This window comes from Dipodomys spectabilis, unplaced genomic scaffold (genome assembly GCF_019054845.1).
Source record: "Dipodomys spectabilis isolate Male_0828 unplaced genomic scaffold, ASM1905484v1 ptg000004l, whole genome shotgun sequence".
Classification (NCBI taxonomy): domain Eukaryota; kingdom Metazoa; phylum Chordata; class Mammalia; order Rodentia; family Heteromyidae; genus Dipodomys; species Dipodomys spectabilis.
The window spans coordinates 1,991,670-2,009,185 of record NW_024870681.1 but is presented as its reverse complement, the minus strand read 5'-3'; the positions used below and the strand labels follow the sequence as shown (position 1 = coordinate 2,009,185).

General features: G+C 40.9%; 1 protein-coding gene across 2 annotated transcripts in view; it reads right to left on the bottom strand.

The window, feature by feature from the left end:
• Phf12 (PHD finger protein 12) overlaps positions 1-17,516 on the bottom strand; it is a 49,329-nt gene that overhangs the window by 25,121 nt on the left and 6,692 nt on the right. The window lies entirely within an intron of this gene.

Below are 17,516 nucleotides of genomic sequence, written 5' to 3'. Positions count from 1 at the left end.
ATGCCAATAAAATCACCAAGAGGTCTTCCATACTGTTGGAAGTCCTATCACAAAGCCTCATCCATGTTCCTAGGCCTCCTTCAGGTGCCTTCTCCCTAGTTAAATCAAAGACTTGTTAATTCTTTCTTTGGAATACCCTTCCTCTAGGAAAGCTATGGAGGTTTGCTCCATTCAGCTTGTGGTATATTTAATGTTTGCAAAGTCTGTTCCATTCCCTATTCACAGGTAGTCCATTCTCCTCTTGAATTGGGCTCATCTTTTAACTTGCTGTGACCAAAAGAATGCAGCAGATGTGGTATGTTGCAACTTCCAAGCCCAAGCCTTAAGAGAACAGTAGATGATACTTTTTTTTTTGTCAGTCATGGTGCTTGAACTCTGGGCCTGGGCGCTATCCCTGAGCTCTTCAGCTCAAGGCGAGCGCTCTACCACTTGAGCCACAACACCACTTCCTGTAGATTATACTTTATATGATTGGAATGTTCCATCTCAGGGCCCTGTTGTGATGCTGTAAGATGCCATATGGAGGAGACTTGGGGCTCCAATCATCAGCTTCAGCTGCTGAACTGTCAAGCCAAGCAGTTGCACCACTTACTGTGATGAGTCAGTCAGTCATCTTGGACATACCCAGCTTAGTCCAGCCTCCAAATAACTGTAGTCCTAGCCAACATGTGGAACAAAAAATTACTCAGGTGAGCCCAGTAACCCTGAGAATTCTGACAGATAATAACTACTATCTTTTTTCAAGACACTGAGTTTTGGGGTAACTTGTTATGTAGCAAAAGATGATCAGTTCCTCCTGTGCCAGTTGTTGAATTTAGTTTAGTTTTCCTTTGGCACTTATATTTTGCCTTGCATGACAGTCATCTTTTTTATTAGAAGACACTATTGCATTGCTTCCCTCTTTGTATCTTTGTAATATATAAGTTGTGTACATAGTAGTTACTGAGGAAGCAAAGACTGAATCAAAACCAGAGGTGTGTAGGGCTGGGCCTTACAGATCCTCTAGGCCATTGATTTCCATTAAAATTATATCAAGAGCTATATGAGACTTTATTACTTTATTAACTCCTCAGAGGGTTATAATTACATTGCCTATACAACAGGCACTTTGTTTTCAAAATGTCCTCAGTTTAGCTGTAGTAGAAGCACCTGAGAATTTAATAGAAATGCAAATTATGAGGCCATGCCAGATCAACTGACCCAGAAACTCTAGAATTTAGGCTTAACAATTTTTGCTTAATAAGCAAGCCCTTAAAATGATTCTGTTGGGCATCAAAGTCTGAAAACAAATAATGTACAGAATGTACAAATAATATAATGTAAGGTTATATTTATGCTTAAGTTCTTGAAGGGGGGGGTCAGTACTTCAAACAGTAAGAAGAGGAAAAGTGCAGGAATTCATGTGTGTATATACACACACATTTTAAAATAGGACTATCCTTTAAGTCTTAGGATTTAATGATATGCTATTTTACTATTTACCTAAAACTATACTTGGTCTGACAAATGTTCCTTTTTCTTGCTCTGCCATGCTTCCCTAGACCCCTGAGCATAAATGTCAAATGCTCACCAAATCTTCACAGTTCATTGCTTCCCTTCCTCTGTTTCCTTAGTGGAATCTCAAGAGGATGCTCACCAGGAAACAGGAAACTGGAGATACAGTGGTCTGTTGGGACAGGTCTCCAAGTCCTAGAGGACCACAGGTGAGTGTTACTTGTAAAATCTTCCCTGGTTTTCTCCAATGAATTTCTGTAACAGGTTGCATACTAACTGATAAAATTATTTTCAAAGGCCTAAAGACGGCTATGCTTCAGCAGCTGTCATATTAAAATTAACCCTGAAGGCTGTCACTTCTGATTCTGTTTTTCATCATTTCTTTTCATCTGCCCATTGGCACTGTACCAGGATATCCTACATTATATGAAAGCAAGGCAGTATGGGCTTAGATCTTTCACCAAGAAGTGAACAATCACTATACCACTCTTTATTCTTCCTTTATCACTATTACTGTTGGCAGAATGATTTATCTAACATACAGGAGGAGGAGATGGGAAGGTCTGAGTTAAGATCCCATTTCAACAACAACAAAAGCTGTGCATAATAGTGTTCACCTGCCACCCCAGCCATTGGGGTTGGGGGGCAGGGGAGAACAGGTGAGATCCTACCTAGAAAATAACTAAAGCAAAAAGGGTTAAAACAACACTTAAGTAGTAGAGTTCCTACTTAGCAAGCATTAAACCCTGAGCTCAAACCCCAGGACTGCCAACAAAACAAAATACAATCTGGAACAAGGTGCAGTAGCCTAAGGCAGGAGATAGAAAGTTTCAGGCCATCTTGTACTATATAAGACTGTTTCAACCCCCCAACTCCATCTAATCATATTACTCTCCTGCTTAAAAATCCTTCAATGGCATTTCCCCCCATCCATTATAAGATAAATTTCAAGCTCCTTCATATTTCAGCCTTGTAATCAGGACCCTGTCTCTTTGCTCCATCAGTCTGCTGACTCCTAACACTGATGATACCATCTCTCACCTCTGTGTCTCCACTCATTCCAGTGCCACATTCTACATTCATGCATGTCTTCTCCAACTCTTTCACTTGGAAAACTCCTTATCTCTCGAGTTGTCTCATATCAGGATTCTCTCCAGGCTTTCTATGACAGTACTATTGTTACTCATAGCACTTCTGTGCTGCTCAAACTTTTTTTTGGTCGGTTGTGGGGCCTGAACTCTAGGCCTGGGCACTGTCCCTCAAGCTCTTCAGCTCAAGGCTAGCACACTACCACTTGAGCCACAGTGCCACTTCTGTTTTTTTCTGCTTATGTGGTGCTAAGGAATCAAACCCAGGGCCTCATGCATGCAAGGCAAGCACTCTACAACTGAACCACTTTCCCAGCACCCCCCCCCCCCGCCCCCAACTCTTACTGCACCTGAATCCTCTTCTCTATGCTTCATTTATCTTTGGTATCTCACTCTGTATAATACCTATTCATGTAGTAGGTATTCGACAAAACTTTAAATCACTGAACTAACAAAAGTGTAGGTTTCTAGGAAGTGAGTATAATCCTCCAACAAGACGTAAAACCATACAATTGGACAAAAACTTATTTTAGTGGTTATGTTTAAAAGTCATAAATTGCCAGGCCCCAGTGGCTCATGTCTGTAATCTTAGTTACTCAGAAGGGCTGAGATCTGAGGATCATGGTTCAAAGCCAGCCCAAGCAGGAAATACTGTGAGACTCTTATCTCCAATTAACCATGAGAAAACCAGAAGTAGCACTGTGGCTCAAGTGGTAGAGTGCTCACCTTGAGCTGAAGAGCTAAGGACAGCGCCCAGGCCCAGAGTTCAAGCCCCACTACCAACCAAAACAAACAAACAAAAAAGTCATAAACTGGGGGGAGGGGATGGGAAGGCAGGGATGGTAAGGGGAAACAAAGGAGGCGGCAATAATGATAAGAAATGTACTCATTACCTTGCTCATGTAATTGTAACCCCTCTGTACAGTATTTTCACAATAAAAAAACCTTAAGGTCATAAATTAATGAAAAGGTATCTAAGTAAAAACAAAGTCTTGTTTCTCTTTTTCTAACAGTTAAAATGCTTAAAACTTGTATTAAAATGCTCAACAAGCATCCTGAATCAACTGGGAAGTTGGCTCAGTGGTAGAGCACCTGCCTTGCATGCTCGAGGCCCTGGGTTCGATTCCTCAGCACCACATAAGAAAAAAGCCGGAAGTGGCGCTGTGGCTCAAGTGGTAGAGTGCTAGCCTTGAGCTGAAGAGCTGAGGGACAGCGCCCAGGCCCAGAGTTCAGGCCCCACGACCGGACCCGCCCCCCCCCCCCCCAAAGCATCCTGAATCAACAATTTTGAGAAGGTGATACATGAAAGAAGGCAATACTATGTTAATAATGGATACAGAAGGACAACATTTTCTAGAAATTGATCATGGCTAGAACATAGGCACCACTCATCAAAAAGCTCCCCAGCTCCACCCATCATGATTTTTTTTTTGTCGATCATGAGGCCTGAACTCTGGGCCTGGGTGTTGTTTCTCAGCTCTTCAGCTGTAGGCTAGTGCTCTACCACTTACTTGAGCCTCAGCCTAACTTCCGGCCTTTTCTGCTTATGTGGTGCTGAGGAATCAAACTGAGGGCCTCATACATTTCAAGGCAAGCATTCTACCACGGAGCCACCTTCCCAGCCCCCCACCCATGTTTTCTGTCAGCTCTATCCAATTCCTTTTTCTTTTCTTCTCTCTCTCTTTTTTTATTGGTTGTGGGGCCTGAACTCTGGGCCTGGGCACTGTCCCTGAGCGCTTCAGCTCAAGGATAGCACCCTACCACTTGAGCCACAGCGCCACTTCTGGCTTTTTTCTGTTTATGTGGTGCTAAGGAATTGAACCTAGGGCCTCATGCATACGAGGAAAGCACTCTACCACTGAGCCAACTTCCCAGCCCCCCTTTTTCTTTTTTCTTTTATTGTCTCTGAGCTTTTTGCTGAAAGCTAGCATTCTACTATTTTAGCCACAGCTCTACTTCTGGCTTTTTTTGGTAGTTATATGGAAGTAAGAGTCTCATGATTCCCAAAGAAACTATTTGCTCTCTATCTGAAATACTGCTGACAGGAAAAGGATTCCAGGAGGGAAAAGATTTGGCAACCTCGGGGTACTTACGCACTTACTCTGAGGAATTCCTCACCTCAGCTATCTATCTCAAAGCCCCTTAAACTCATAGTATAGGAAAACAAGAAAACAAAACAGAACAGAGAAAAGAAGAAGAAGCACAAAGCTCCTTTGAAGAATAACACTCCCATCAGCTAAATGGCCAACTGGTACATATGCAAAGTATTTTTATTTAATTTTTGCTTGTCCTAGGGCTTGAACTGAGGGCCTGGGCTCTGTCACTGAGCTTCTCTGGGCTCAGGGTTAGCACCCTACCACTTGAGCCACAGTGCTACTTCTGCATTTTTCTGTTTACGTGGTACCAAGGAATTGAACCCAGGGCTTCATGCATGCTAGGCAAGCACGCTACCACTAGGCCTCAGCTCCCTCTCATCTCCATATAGCAATGAAGACAGAATAAATCACTTAAAAGTTAAAAGTCAGGAAATACTGAGCTTATTCTATCAGAGTTCTAACTACTCAGCAGTGAAAACCCTGCAAAAACTCTTTAACAAGCCAGTGCTGCCTGTTAAAGACATCAATATGTTTCCTAATCACCAACACCTATAAATAACAGTGATAACTTCATTTTATATGTAGTGTCTTACAGTTCAGTGTTTTAACAGATGCTCTTGTTTGATCTTCACTTACTACACTGTGAGGTAATTAATTCTTACTTCCATCACTGAGGTGAGGAAACTGACTCATCCAAAGCCACGTTGAGCCAGTAAGTAGCAGAACTGAAACTCAAATCTGAAACCAAACTGTATAAAGAACCTTTAGTAGTCCTCTTACTTTTAAGGGAACACAGAGGTCTATCAACAGTGTGCCTTCCTCAAATATTTCCTTCTAGATCAGTCAACATTTATTGGATTCCCACTGCTTATTAACTAATGTCCTACGTACCACACTGAAGGATAAATACAAAACAAACAAATAAGTGATCATCTAACCTTCAAGAATATAGTCTCAGGTAGAATCATTCATCCACTCAGACATTTTTTTGGACACTTATTTTAGGCTAGATAATATGATCTTAGGTGTTGGGATCTCAGATGTGGTCTTTGCTTTCAGGGATCACAAGCTAGAGATAAAGTGGAAAACAAAATCAACAGTGAGACCACTACAATTAACTACAAACCGATATATACAGTCTCACATAAGGCATTTGGTATCTAAGGTGATATAACCTTTCCCCTACTCTTTCTGTTAAAGAGCTATTCAGCAAATGGTTATTCAGCTTTTAGCAGCTAAGTTAAGGAACTCAAAGGGTTCAGGATGAACTTTCAAAAGTGGCCTTATTTCTGCGTTCTGATGATGACCTGAAAAAGGGAAAGTTCTAGGAGTGGAAGCATTTTCCTGCAGTGGATGTTTAAATCCATTCACAGCACAATAGTGTTTCAACCTTTAACTATCTTTGGAGCACTGTCCCCACCCTATGAAGGGAAGCCTGGAATAGTTCTCCACTGTATAAGAGCTGTTTGCCATAGAAATCTAGTAGCTCTTTTCTTTTTGTACCAGTCCTGGGCTTGAACTCAAGGCCTGGGCACTGTTCCTGAGCTTTTTTTGCTTAAGGCTAGTGCTCTACCACTTGAGCCATAGCTTCACTTCCAGCTTTTTTGGTGATTAGTTGGAGGTAAGAGTCTCATAGACTTTCCTGTCTGGGTTGGTTTCGAACCTTAATCCTAAAACCTCAGTCTCCTGAGTAGATAGGATTATGGTTGTGAGTTACTAGGAGCCAGCTCTGGTAGCTCTTTGGCCAACAAAACAAGAACCGTTTTGCACCAATGGCACTCTATTACAAGAACTTCAATTTTGCTGGTTAGAGATAGTCTCAAGCAATGTGTCTGCCCAAACTGGCTTTGAACCGAGATTCTCAGTATCCTGAGTATCTATTATTATAGTCACGAGCTACTGATGTCCAGCTAAGACAAAGACCTTTACATTATTTTCTGGCTTTGAAATAACATAGTTTGCAGTGCAGAGACAGGCATTCTCTCTGCAGGCAGAAAAGAGAGTGACTTTTGAAAATAGAGCTCTGTTGTGGTTAATTTTCCTTCCAGACCATTTGTTAAAAAGCTTTGACTGGCAATTCTTGGCCAGAAAGGGATTGTTCATTGCTTTCCAATTCACTGTTTATTTTAACCACTACCTAATCTTAATAACACTGTTAGGTATAAAATAGTCCATAATAATGAAGCTCTAGATCTTCTGAGATTGTATGTACAATTGAAGGATATGCTTCTCAGAGTTTGGTGTTGCTTTCTGTAAATCTGGAGAGGGCATACAAACAATAATATATTTATACATAAACCAATTAGAATGCTGGCCAAGGACATTAACTTTCTAAAACTGAAACTTCCTAAATCCAAGCTCTGCATCATCACTCTAACAAAGCAAGAGTCCCATTAAAAAAAGCAAATGGCCCAGCTCTAGATGGGTGTCTAGTTAAGACTATTTTTGAAGTCATATGGAGAAAACTACAAACACTTACTGTACTGGTCACTGTAATGACTCACTGACAGATTTCTCTGTCAAAGATTCAAAGCCCTAAGTCAGATGATCCCAACTCAGAAGGAATCCCATTTTAATTTAGAACGCTTCGTTCATTCACTAATGAGGCTACATCTCACCACTGCAAGAGGATGGTGGTTATCATGGTTCTAGGCTCTCTAATTAAGTGCATCTATTTTAAGTCCTTTACCAGTAAGGCTGATCTGAATCTAACCTTATTCATCTCTCTTGCTGAACAACATTAACATTTACTTCAGATTTAGTGGCTGCCAGTGGGACCTGGTGTTTTAAAGCACCGTTAATTATCCATCCAGTGCAAGCAGTTTTTCAATATGGAACTGGGGGAAGTGGGAGGGGAGGGAGAACAAAGGGAGAAGAGAATGGTAGAGGGAATTGTGAAACACAAAGATTGCCCTGTCTTTTATTCCAGAGATCTATTTTTTGCTTTACAACATATAGATTAAAAAATAGCATTGAGCTCTAGACCTATTATTACTATTATTATTATTACATACTCCATTTTCTTTCCTTGGACTGACAAAACATTTCTTTTTTTAATGATAAAATTAATTTTATTCAATGTCAAATCTGACAACAGGACAATGTGATAATCATATAAAATTGTATAACGTACCAATGGAAAACATAGATGGGACATTGATAGATGGGACATTGTTGGTGAAACAAAACAGAGCAAGTCATATTTAGGTCATACTTCCATGCTGTTTAATAACTAATTGCTATACTAGGTTGGAGAAAAAGCATATAAAATGCTTTAAAACTTCCCTTTGGTTAAAATACATTTATTTATTACAAAACCACATATAAAATAACTGGCATTTTTCTTTTATCAGTGTCAACATAATAAAAAAATTGGTAAACCATGTACTGGTAACTTACATCTGTAAGTTACTAATCTGATTTTTTAAAGTATGCTTTACTTATGTAAACAAAATAGGAAGTAATAAGACTATATGACTATATCTATAAAATGTCTCAAGACCTAAGAGACATTTAATTGTGGCTCTCTAATTTTTAGGAAAAGAGCATCAAAGATGCTAAATTGGCTGAAATTCAGCCAAAAGATTCTTTGACTTTAATACTTCCTGTAACTTATTTCATGGAACTCTTCAGAACAACAAAACAGACCAATGTCTCCCATAATATATATTTTTTTCATCTGGAATGTCATTGGATATCATAAATGTATCAAGCCAAGAATAGTACTTTTGAGCTGACTTGGGCAACATGAACAAGGAACTTACCCAGAGCCTGCTGAAAGCCAATTAAAAAGCATTTCAGTATGAAAGGATACCTGAGCAATATTTTTTTTTATCTTTTTAATTTTAATCCTTAATACACATAATTGGGTAAACTTTTCTGAATGGAAATTCTTGATATTGATACTAAATAGATTTTCCTTAGCATAAAACATTTCATTTGATACAAATAATTAACAAAGCCAGGTGCTGGTGACTCATCCTTATAATCCTAGCTACTCAGGAGGCTGAGATCTGAGGATGGCAATTCAAAGCCATCCAGAGCAGAAAAGTCTGAGATTTATCTCCAATTAATCAACAAAAAGCTGGAAGCTCTAAGTGGTAGAGTGCTAGCCTGGAGTGAAGAAACTCAGGGAAGTGCACAGACCCTGAGTTCAAGCTCCAAGACTGGAGGGGGGGGGAGGGGGGAGGGGGACAAAACCCAGGAACACAATGCAAACATTGGATTTACACCATATATCAAGAGAGACTCTCTTATTTTCTAAAAGGTCCATTGCATGAACTGGTAGAATTCTAAAAATCAAGTTCTCAAGTCATTAATAGAAGTTTCTGTGAAAATAAAGTATCAGACTAGAAAGATTTAACTGCTTCCACCATTATCTATGTCTTCCACTCACTTTTGATGGGGGAAAGAGGTGTTCATCAAGCAAATAGTAGCATTGAGCAATTATGATTTTTAATTTCACAGTTCATGGTTCTCTCATCCCTCCATCTGAGGTCACTACAAATTAAAATCAAGCAATTTTAGTGGCATTGTGAAGACAAACAACAAGAGACAATGTATGCTTACAGCAGGTCTACTCTCTTTCAGACTGGCCCTGCTGCCTTCAGCCAACCCAGAAAATATTACTGGTACTAGCTAAGATGGGGAGGAAAGTGATCAGGACTACAATTATGCATCAGCCTTCAGGCAGCCATTGTGACCTATAAAGGGACCGCTGAGTCCTTTAAAAATAAAGAATGGGTAGCTCTAGCCTATAATCCTAGATACTCAGGAGGCTGAGACTGGGGATTATATTATAGTTTGAAGCCAGCCTGGCCAGACAAATCTGCAAGATTCCATCTCCTATTACCAGAAAAAGCTGGTAGTGGTGGTATGGCTCAAGTGATAGAGCAGAAACAGAGTGTGAAGCTTCAAGTTCAAGTTCTGGTTATATGCATACATAACAAACAAACAAATAAATAAATAAAGCTTTGTAAGTTGAAATCATCTATGTCTTAGGAAAGCTAAAAGGTGCTAGTTAAGATTTAACCATAAGGTTTTTTTGGGATACTTTCACTACACAGTCCATGCTGACTTTGAATTTATCATCTTCCTGCCTATGTCTCCAGAATACTAAGATTACAGGTGTATGCTATTTTTTTTTAAATAATTAAACTGAAAAACTATATATGCAAACTTAACAGTATATGTCGAGGGAATGAAATTTAGTGAAATTTGAATGTCAGAAACAGTAAGCTTCCTCTAGACACCTGTGTGGGCATCAGCTTTTATCTTAAAGTATTATCCCATGTTTCCAAGGTAAAGAAGATGGCCATAATTGAAAGATATTAAAAGATGGAAGCAGAAAGTTCATGGGTATCTGAATCTTAATCCTTTATCCTTTATTCTCTATCATCCCAGCCACTCACTCAAACACAACTAATGCCATAAAGTACATTAAAAAGTACAAGGACTAAGAAAAAAAGAAAGTACAAGGACTGCTGCTTTTTTTTTTTTTCCCATGCAAAGCCTTAGTGACAGTGTTAACAAGGAAACCAATGAAGTGCCAGGCTACTACAAATGCCCCATTGAGAAACTTAGCTAGTTGCGTCACTTCCACAGGCATACAATCCTTTCAAACTAGCTGACTATGCCCCAAGTTTTATGGCCTTCTATGCAGAGCTGGCTTGTGGCATACTCCCAGTAAAGGACACCTGGAGAAGAGCCTCACAAGTTACAGGGGAAGAAGGGAGGAAGAGGGAGGGTAGTGCACAAGTTGTATCAGGTATTTGCCTTAGCTACCTATTATTGGCCTGCATTGCTATTTTTACAATCCTGGCTTCTTCATAATGGAAGATAGATTGGCTGTAAACGTTTTGAAAGGGGGCTTCATTAATTCACCTGTGACAGATGCTAGAGATTAGCTAGTTTGAAACAAGGTCCACATTCTGGCCCCAATAGTCATTTTCTAATAGTACTGGAGAACATTCCATTGGGAAGAAAAACCAACAATTACAACTGTGTATTACAGAAGAGCCTCAGAAGTACTGTTCTTTTGCCAAATTTTAGTGAGCTAACAAGAAAAAGGAAATAGGCAGGCCACATTCTTTTTGAAGACACACTTTAGGAATCTAGGACAGTTTATAGTACTGTACCTAAAATCCTATTAAGGCTTGGAAAACTAAGACTAACTATGTCTTTATTTAAAACCCAACTTCAGGTGGGGTGCTGCTGGCTCATACCTATAATCCTAACTACTCAGAAGGCTGAGATCTGAGGATCATGGTTCAAAGCCAGCCCAGGCAGAAAAAGTCTGTGAGACCCATATCTCCAATTAGCCACCAGAAAATGAGAAGTGGAGCTGTGGCTCAAAGTGGTAGAGAGTTAGCCTTGAGCAAAAGAGCTAGGGACAGTGCTCAGGCTCTGAGTTCAAGTCCCACAACTGACAAAACAAGAAACAAAACAAAACCCAACTTCATCTAGACAATAGATGTGTGTGTGTGTTCTCTTAGGTCATAAGAGCAAAAAAAGGGACAATATTATTTGGGCAACATCACAGAACTTATTCCATCCTTCTCTTACCCCTTTCCCATCTCCCAATTCTCATAAACCTCAAAACTCTCTACCCTTTGGGACTGAAGTAATCTCCTGGGCATGCTGTCAAACCGTGCTATCGTGGTTTGATGCCACAGCTAAGTGCTGACTTGTGTTTCCAAAGCCTTCCAGTTATACCCCCAGTGACCTATTTAGGAGTTGAACATACTTCTCAGAGATAGAGAGCCATGATGATTTTTTTCCCTTTGGCCCACTTTTCTCTCAAATGGTCCCAAACCAAAGAATGATCACCTAGATGTCTGCCTCTAGGAAGGTCCTTTAAGAAATGCAGCAAGCATGGGGGTTGGGAATGTGGCTTAGTGGTAGAGTGCTTGCCTAGCATGCATGAAGCCCTGGGTACAAGTGCCCAGTACCACATAAACAGAAAAATCTAGAAGTGGTGCTATGGCTCAAAAAAAGCTCAGGGATGGGGCTGGGAAGGTGGCTCATTGGTAGAGCGCTTGCCTTGCATGCCTGAGGCCTTGGGTTCGATTCCTCAGCACCACATAAGCAAAAAGAAAAAAGCCAGAAGTGGCACTGTGGCTCAAGTGGTAGAGCGCTAGCCTTGAGCTGAAGAGCTGAGGGACAGTGTGCAGGCCCAGAGTTCAGGCCCCACGACTGGACCCCCCCAAAAAAGCTCAGGGACAGTGCCCAAGGCCCCAAGTTCAAGCCCCATGACTGGCAATAAATAAATATATACATAGATACATAAATAAAAATGCAGCAAGCATATAAGCTTTAAGCATGAGTTGCTTCCCACATTTAAACAATGTTCTGAAGCTACAGTTTGCTTCAATACCAACAAACCACAGCCTGCAAAGATGTCAAGTATCACAGAATTAGATGTTTCCTTTGAGTATAATAGTTTGCCAAGTTAAGAGTGATTATGCCAGGCAAAACCACGAGGACCACAAAGGAGGTCCTTTTCATACCTTTATTTAGAGAGATTCATGGAGTATAATCTTCAGGACATACCCCAAACAATAACTAATGACTTTCTATGGAAAAAATTCACCATAAAGGTTCCCTCTGATGTTTCCAAAACTTGGTTAAAACAAAGAATTAGCAGAATTTTACCTGACGACTCAGTGAACTTAGGAATTAAGGAACCTAGTTTAGCAGGCCTATAATCCTAGCTACTCAGGAAGTTCAGACCTGACAATCATGGTTTGAAGCTAGCTCAGGCAGGAAAGTCCATGAGACTCTCATCTCCATATCTCCAATTAAACACACACACAGTTGTGGTTCAAGTGGTAAAATGAGAGCCTCTAGCAAAAATGTTCAGGGATAGAGCTTAGGCCTGGAGTTCACACCTAGCCAACTAAATAGTGAAGTGTGTTGCCTGATTTTATAATGCAGAGATGAAAACTAAACTCCCAAGTTCTTCTGGACACTACATTTGCTTCAAGAGAGAAAATAATATTCAATATCCTTCTGCAGGTCACAAGTGAGTAAAAACAGGGTTCACTTGGAACTCAATCTTGCTAGTAATTCTGAGAGGTTCCCCTGCCTGGCCTGGAGGTAAACTGATATCTTTGGGCTGTGGTTAAAAATCAAACCATGGAAAGGCCTCCTCTAATCACAGAAGCTTATTTCAAAAAGAGCCTTATGCAGAGCACAGATAAGCAGGAAAGAATCATGCTAGATTATGGAGTTTCTCTATCCCTTATTCTATGTGTCTTTTTGTTGTCAAAACTAGCAAACAGCCGGGCGCTGGTGGCTCTCACGCCTGTAATCCTAGCTACTCAGGAGGCTGAGATCTGAGGATCGCGGTTCAAAGCCAGCCGGGCAGGAGAGACCATGAGACTCCTATCTCCAATAAACCACCAGAAAACCGGAAGTGGCGCTGTAGCTCAAGTGGTAGAGCGCTCGCCTTGAGCTGAAGAGCTGAGGTACAGCGCCCAGGCCCAGAGTTCAAGCCCCACGACTGACAAAAAAAAAAAAAAAAAAACAACTAGCAAACATTTTCTGGTAGATATTCTACACAAAATGACTAAAAGCACCAAAATTACAAACATAGAGGAAAGCAACTATAATTCTAGAGAAAGGAATGGTCATCTTATGTTTTTATTAATAAAGATATCATCGCCATTCCTTTTCATGTCTTTTAGTTGTAATATCATAATAAGTATCGTAATAGGTATCATATAGAAGTGAAAGAAGGAAAAAGGACAGTCTCTAGCTTTCAAGTAGTTTGGTGAACATTTATTCAGTATTGCTACAGCAAAAGGGAGGGAATAGAAGCTCTGAATGAACAAATCAACATTTTTTTTGGCTAGTCATAGGGCTTGATCTCAGGGCCTGGGCTGTTCTGAGCTCTTTTGCTCAAGATTAGCATTCTACCACTTTGAGGCACAGCTCCACTTCTGGTTTTTCTAGTGGGTAATTGGGGATCCCAGTCTCATGGACTTTCCTAACCAGTCTGGTTGAGATCCTCAGATCTCAGCCTCTGAGCTGCTAGGATTATATGAGTAATTCTACAGCACCTGGTTTAGCAAGTTTTATCCATCTTCAAGAGATTTGCTTACTTCAATTTCAGTAACTGCTCTATGTAATAGTCAAGTTCCTCCTAGGTGATGGGTCAAAAAAAAAAAAAAAAAAAAAATCAGCCGGGCGCTGGTGACTCATGCCTGTAATCCTAACTACTCAGGAGGCTGAGATCTGAGGATTGCGGTTCAAAGCCAGCCTGGGCAGGAAAGTCCATGAGACTTTTATCTCCAATAAACCACTTGAAAATCGGAGGTGGTGCTGTGGCTCAAGTGGTAGAGTATTCACCTTGAGCTGAAGAGTGCAGGGATAGCGCTCAGGCCCAGAGTTCAAGCCCCACGACCCACCGAAAAAAAAAAAAAAAATCAATGACTTCTTTCATCAGTATCTATTCTAATCCTAAACTTTTCCTATCATACCAATGTGCTAAAACCTCATCTTTGTTCTCACTTGTTGAGACCTAGATTTAGGTTTAAACAATGAGGATTCAGATATTTGGAAATCACGGAGAAAAAGGAGTCATCTTCTCATTCTTCTTAAATGCTCTCCAGTCATGGGAAAAGTAGTCAGCTAGTGACCTATGCATGCGTCCTGGGCATGGTAACAAATCCGTAATACCAAAGTGCCTTTCTGAAATTTGGTCTAGGACTTGTACTGAATACAATGTCCTCCTCTTTCAGGAAACTGGCAGGGGGACAGCTGTACTCCTGGCCTGTGTCTCTTGGGAGGCTAGCATTATGCAGAGGTGCTTTCATAAGTGTTACTTGTTGAATGGCGATGCAGCTGGCCACGTTGTACTCCCTGGGGCCTCGGATTTGGCAAAGGTGTGTGTGTGTGTGGGGAGAATCAGGCATTTTTTTTTCCCTGTTGGTGATTTAAAACTCTAGTATCTTAAAACAAGAATGGAGCTTGTGCTTCATTGACCTAGTAAAGGTTACCAGAAACCCGAACAATTTTCTACCAGGTAGTCCATTTAACCACACTCAAGGAATTGTGCATAGGCTAGGTATTATAGGACAAGAAGGTTCCGTGGCGGATTTCTACACTCTTACCAACAATCAAAAATCCACATTATGGGGAAGGTACAGAATCAGAGGAAAAAGGGTGAAAAAGTGCAACAGTGGTATGCACTGGACATTGATAAAGGTGAACTATGCAACTCATGAATGGATAGGAGGGATGAATGAAAGAGAATGAGGGAACATATAACACTATGTAAAAGGAAATGTATGTATGTAAATGACTTATGTAAAGATAACCCTACTGAGATGGGTACGGTGGCTCACACCTATAATCCTAGCTATTCTGGAGGCTAAGATCTGAGGATCTCGGTTCAAAGCCAGCCCAGGCAGGAAAGTCCAATAAACCACTAGAAAACCAGAAGTGACACTGTAGCTCAAGTGGTAGAGCGCTAGCCTTGAGCTGAAGAGTGCAGGGACAGTGCCCAAGCCCAGAGTTCAAGCCCCATGACTGGCCAAAAAATAAATAAAAAATAACCCTGCCATATATCACCTTTAAAAGGACAAGAAAATTAGGAAGAAAAGTAACAACAACAAAAAACCATATTATGCTGTGTGCTGGTGGTTTATGCTCCAGGAGACTGAGATCTGGGGATTATAGTTTAAAGCCAGCCTAGGCAGGAAAGTCTGTGACACTCTTATCTCCAATAAACTACTCAAAAGCTGGAACTGGAGCTGTGGCTCAACTGGTAGAGCACTGCCTCAAGCAAAAGAAGTTCAGGGACAGCACTCAGGCCCAGGGTTTAAGCCCCAGAACCAGCAAGCAACAACAACAACAAAAAAAAACGATTACATTCAGTTTCATCTGTCTTCTACTACTCTGTCACTTGTAGGAGAAAAGATGTACTCATTTTGGTTAAGAAAGATATCTTCATTTTTAGGTAGCAAAAATCCTCAAGGGCATTGAGCAGACTTTTAGGGATCTATATAAAATCATCAGGCAAATATTCCTTTTTTTGGTCAATCATGGGGCTTGAACTCTGGGCCTGGGCGCTAACCCCAGCTCTTCAGCTCAAAGCGCGTGCTCTACCACTAGAACCACAGCACCACTTCCCATTTTCTGGTGGTTAATTGGAGATAGTTTCATGGACTTTCCTGCCTTGGCTAGCTTTGAACGGTGATCCTCAGATCTCAGTCTCTTGGCATAGCTAGGATTACATGTGTGAGCCACCTGTGGTTCCCTATTAACTATCTAGGTTTATATAAAGGTAAGCATGTTGGAGTATGCAGAAAATGTTTTGATCTTGTTAACTGGGTTCAAAGACAACACACTAACTGATCTGGAGTTAAGTTTTACCCCAAGCTGTTACCAACCAAATCAAGGCAATTAAAATCTTCCTTTTAAAATCACAGGCCTCTAAATATGAGAAATGTCTATACATAAATTTTCTATTGTGCTGGTGAGTGCTAAGTGGGCATCCTGACCAAAGGCAGGTGGTAGACTTGTGTTTTTTGGAGATTTGCTTGTGTGTGTTGGTCATAGGGCCTGGGCACTGTCCTTGAGCATATTCCTTCTACCCCCACCCCTCGCCATCCTAGAGCTTGATCTCTGAGCCTGGGCACCGTCCCTGAGATTTTATACTCAAGGCTGGCACTCTACCACTTCAGCCATAGCTCCAGCTTTTTGTGATTTCTTGGACATTTCTCTGACGTGGTTTAAAAAAATAAATCACAACTGAAGGCATACTTGACCAAGAATTTACAACAGACTAATAAAAATTCTTCTCCAAATTCAAATGAAGGCAATACTTAAGTACAGCTTTTGTGTCTGTAAAAAAATTCTCAGGCTGGGGCTGGGAAGGTGGCTCAGTGGTAGAGTGCTTGCCTTGCATTCATGAGGCCCTGGGTTCGATTCCTCAGCACCACATAAGCAAAAAAAAAGAAAAAAAGCCGAAAGTGGCGCTGTGGCTCAAGTGGTAGAGCGCTAGCCTTGAGCTGAAGAGCTGAGGGACAGCGCCCAGGCCCAGAGTTCAGGCCCCACGACCGGACCTCCCCCCCCCCAAAAAAAATTCACGGGCTGGGATGTAGCTCAGTGGCAAAGTGCTTGCCTAGCAAGTGCAACGTCCTGGGTTCGATCCCCAGTACCAAAAAAGAAAAAGACAAAAAAAATACAGTTTAAAAAAAAATTCACAACTTACAAGTAAAGGGCAAAAGCTATCCTCATATATTAGTGAAACCCATTTGTACTTAGACAGTTTTCAGCAGTAGGAAACTGAAGAGATTGTAACTGCATCCTACCTTTTATTGAGTATGCTAATGGATTTAAGGACACATCTCAAATGAAAAAATTCCTACAATGATACCACCAAAAATTTGTCTTAAGTTACAATCTGTCATCTAGCCAGGCCTGCTGACACAGACCAATAATTCCATGTAAGTTCCAGGCCAGCCTGGGCTACAGCAAGACTGTCTCAAAAAAACAAGTTCAAACAGCAAAGATTTTCAGAAAACCTTTTCTAGAATCTATTCTATATGTGAAACCTTTGTTATGACTCACTGAAAATTAAATATGCAAAACACTAAGCTGAGCTTAGTTTTGCCTGTGCACAGAGACCTTTTTACTCTCATTCTTCGAAAACCTCATTTTGGATCTTGCTGCCAACACCAGAGAGAGGAAAGCCAGCCAACAATTCCAAATATAACATGCGGAGGCAAATGCTACAGAAATCTGTCTGACAGGAAGGGACCATGCTGAGGTCTGCTGAGGTAGATGCACTTCTCAATCAGACCATTATGGTTCCTGTCTGTCTGGAGCA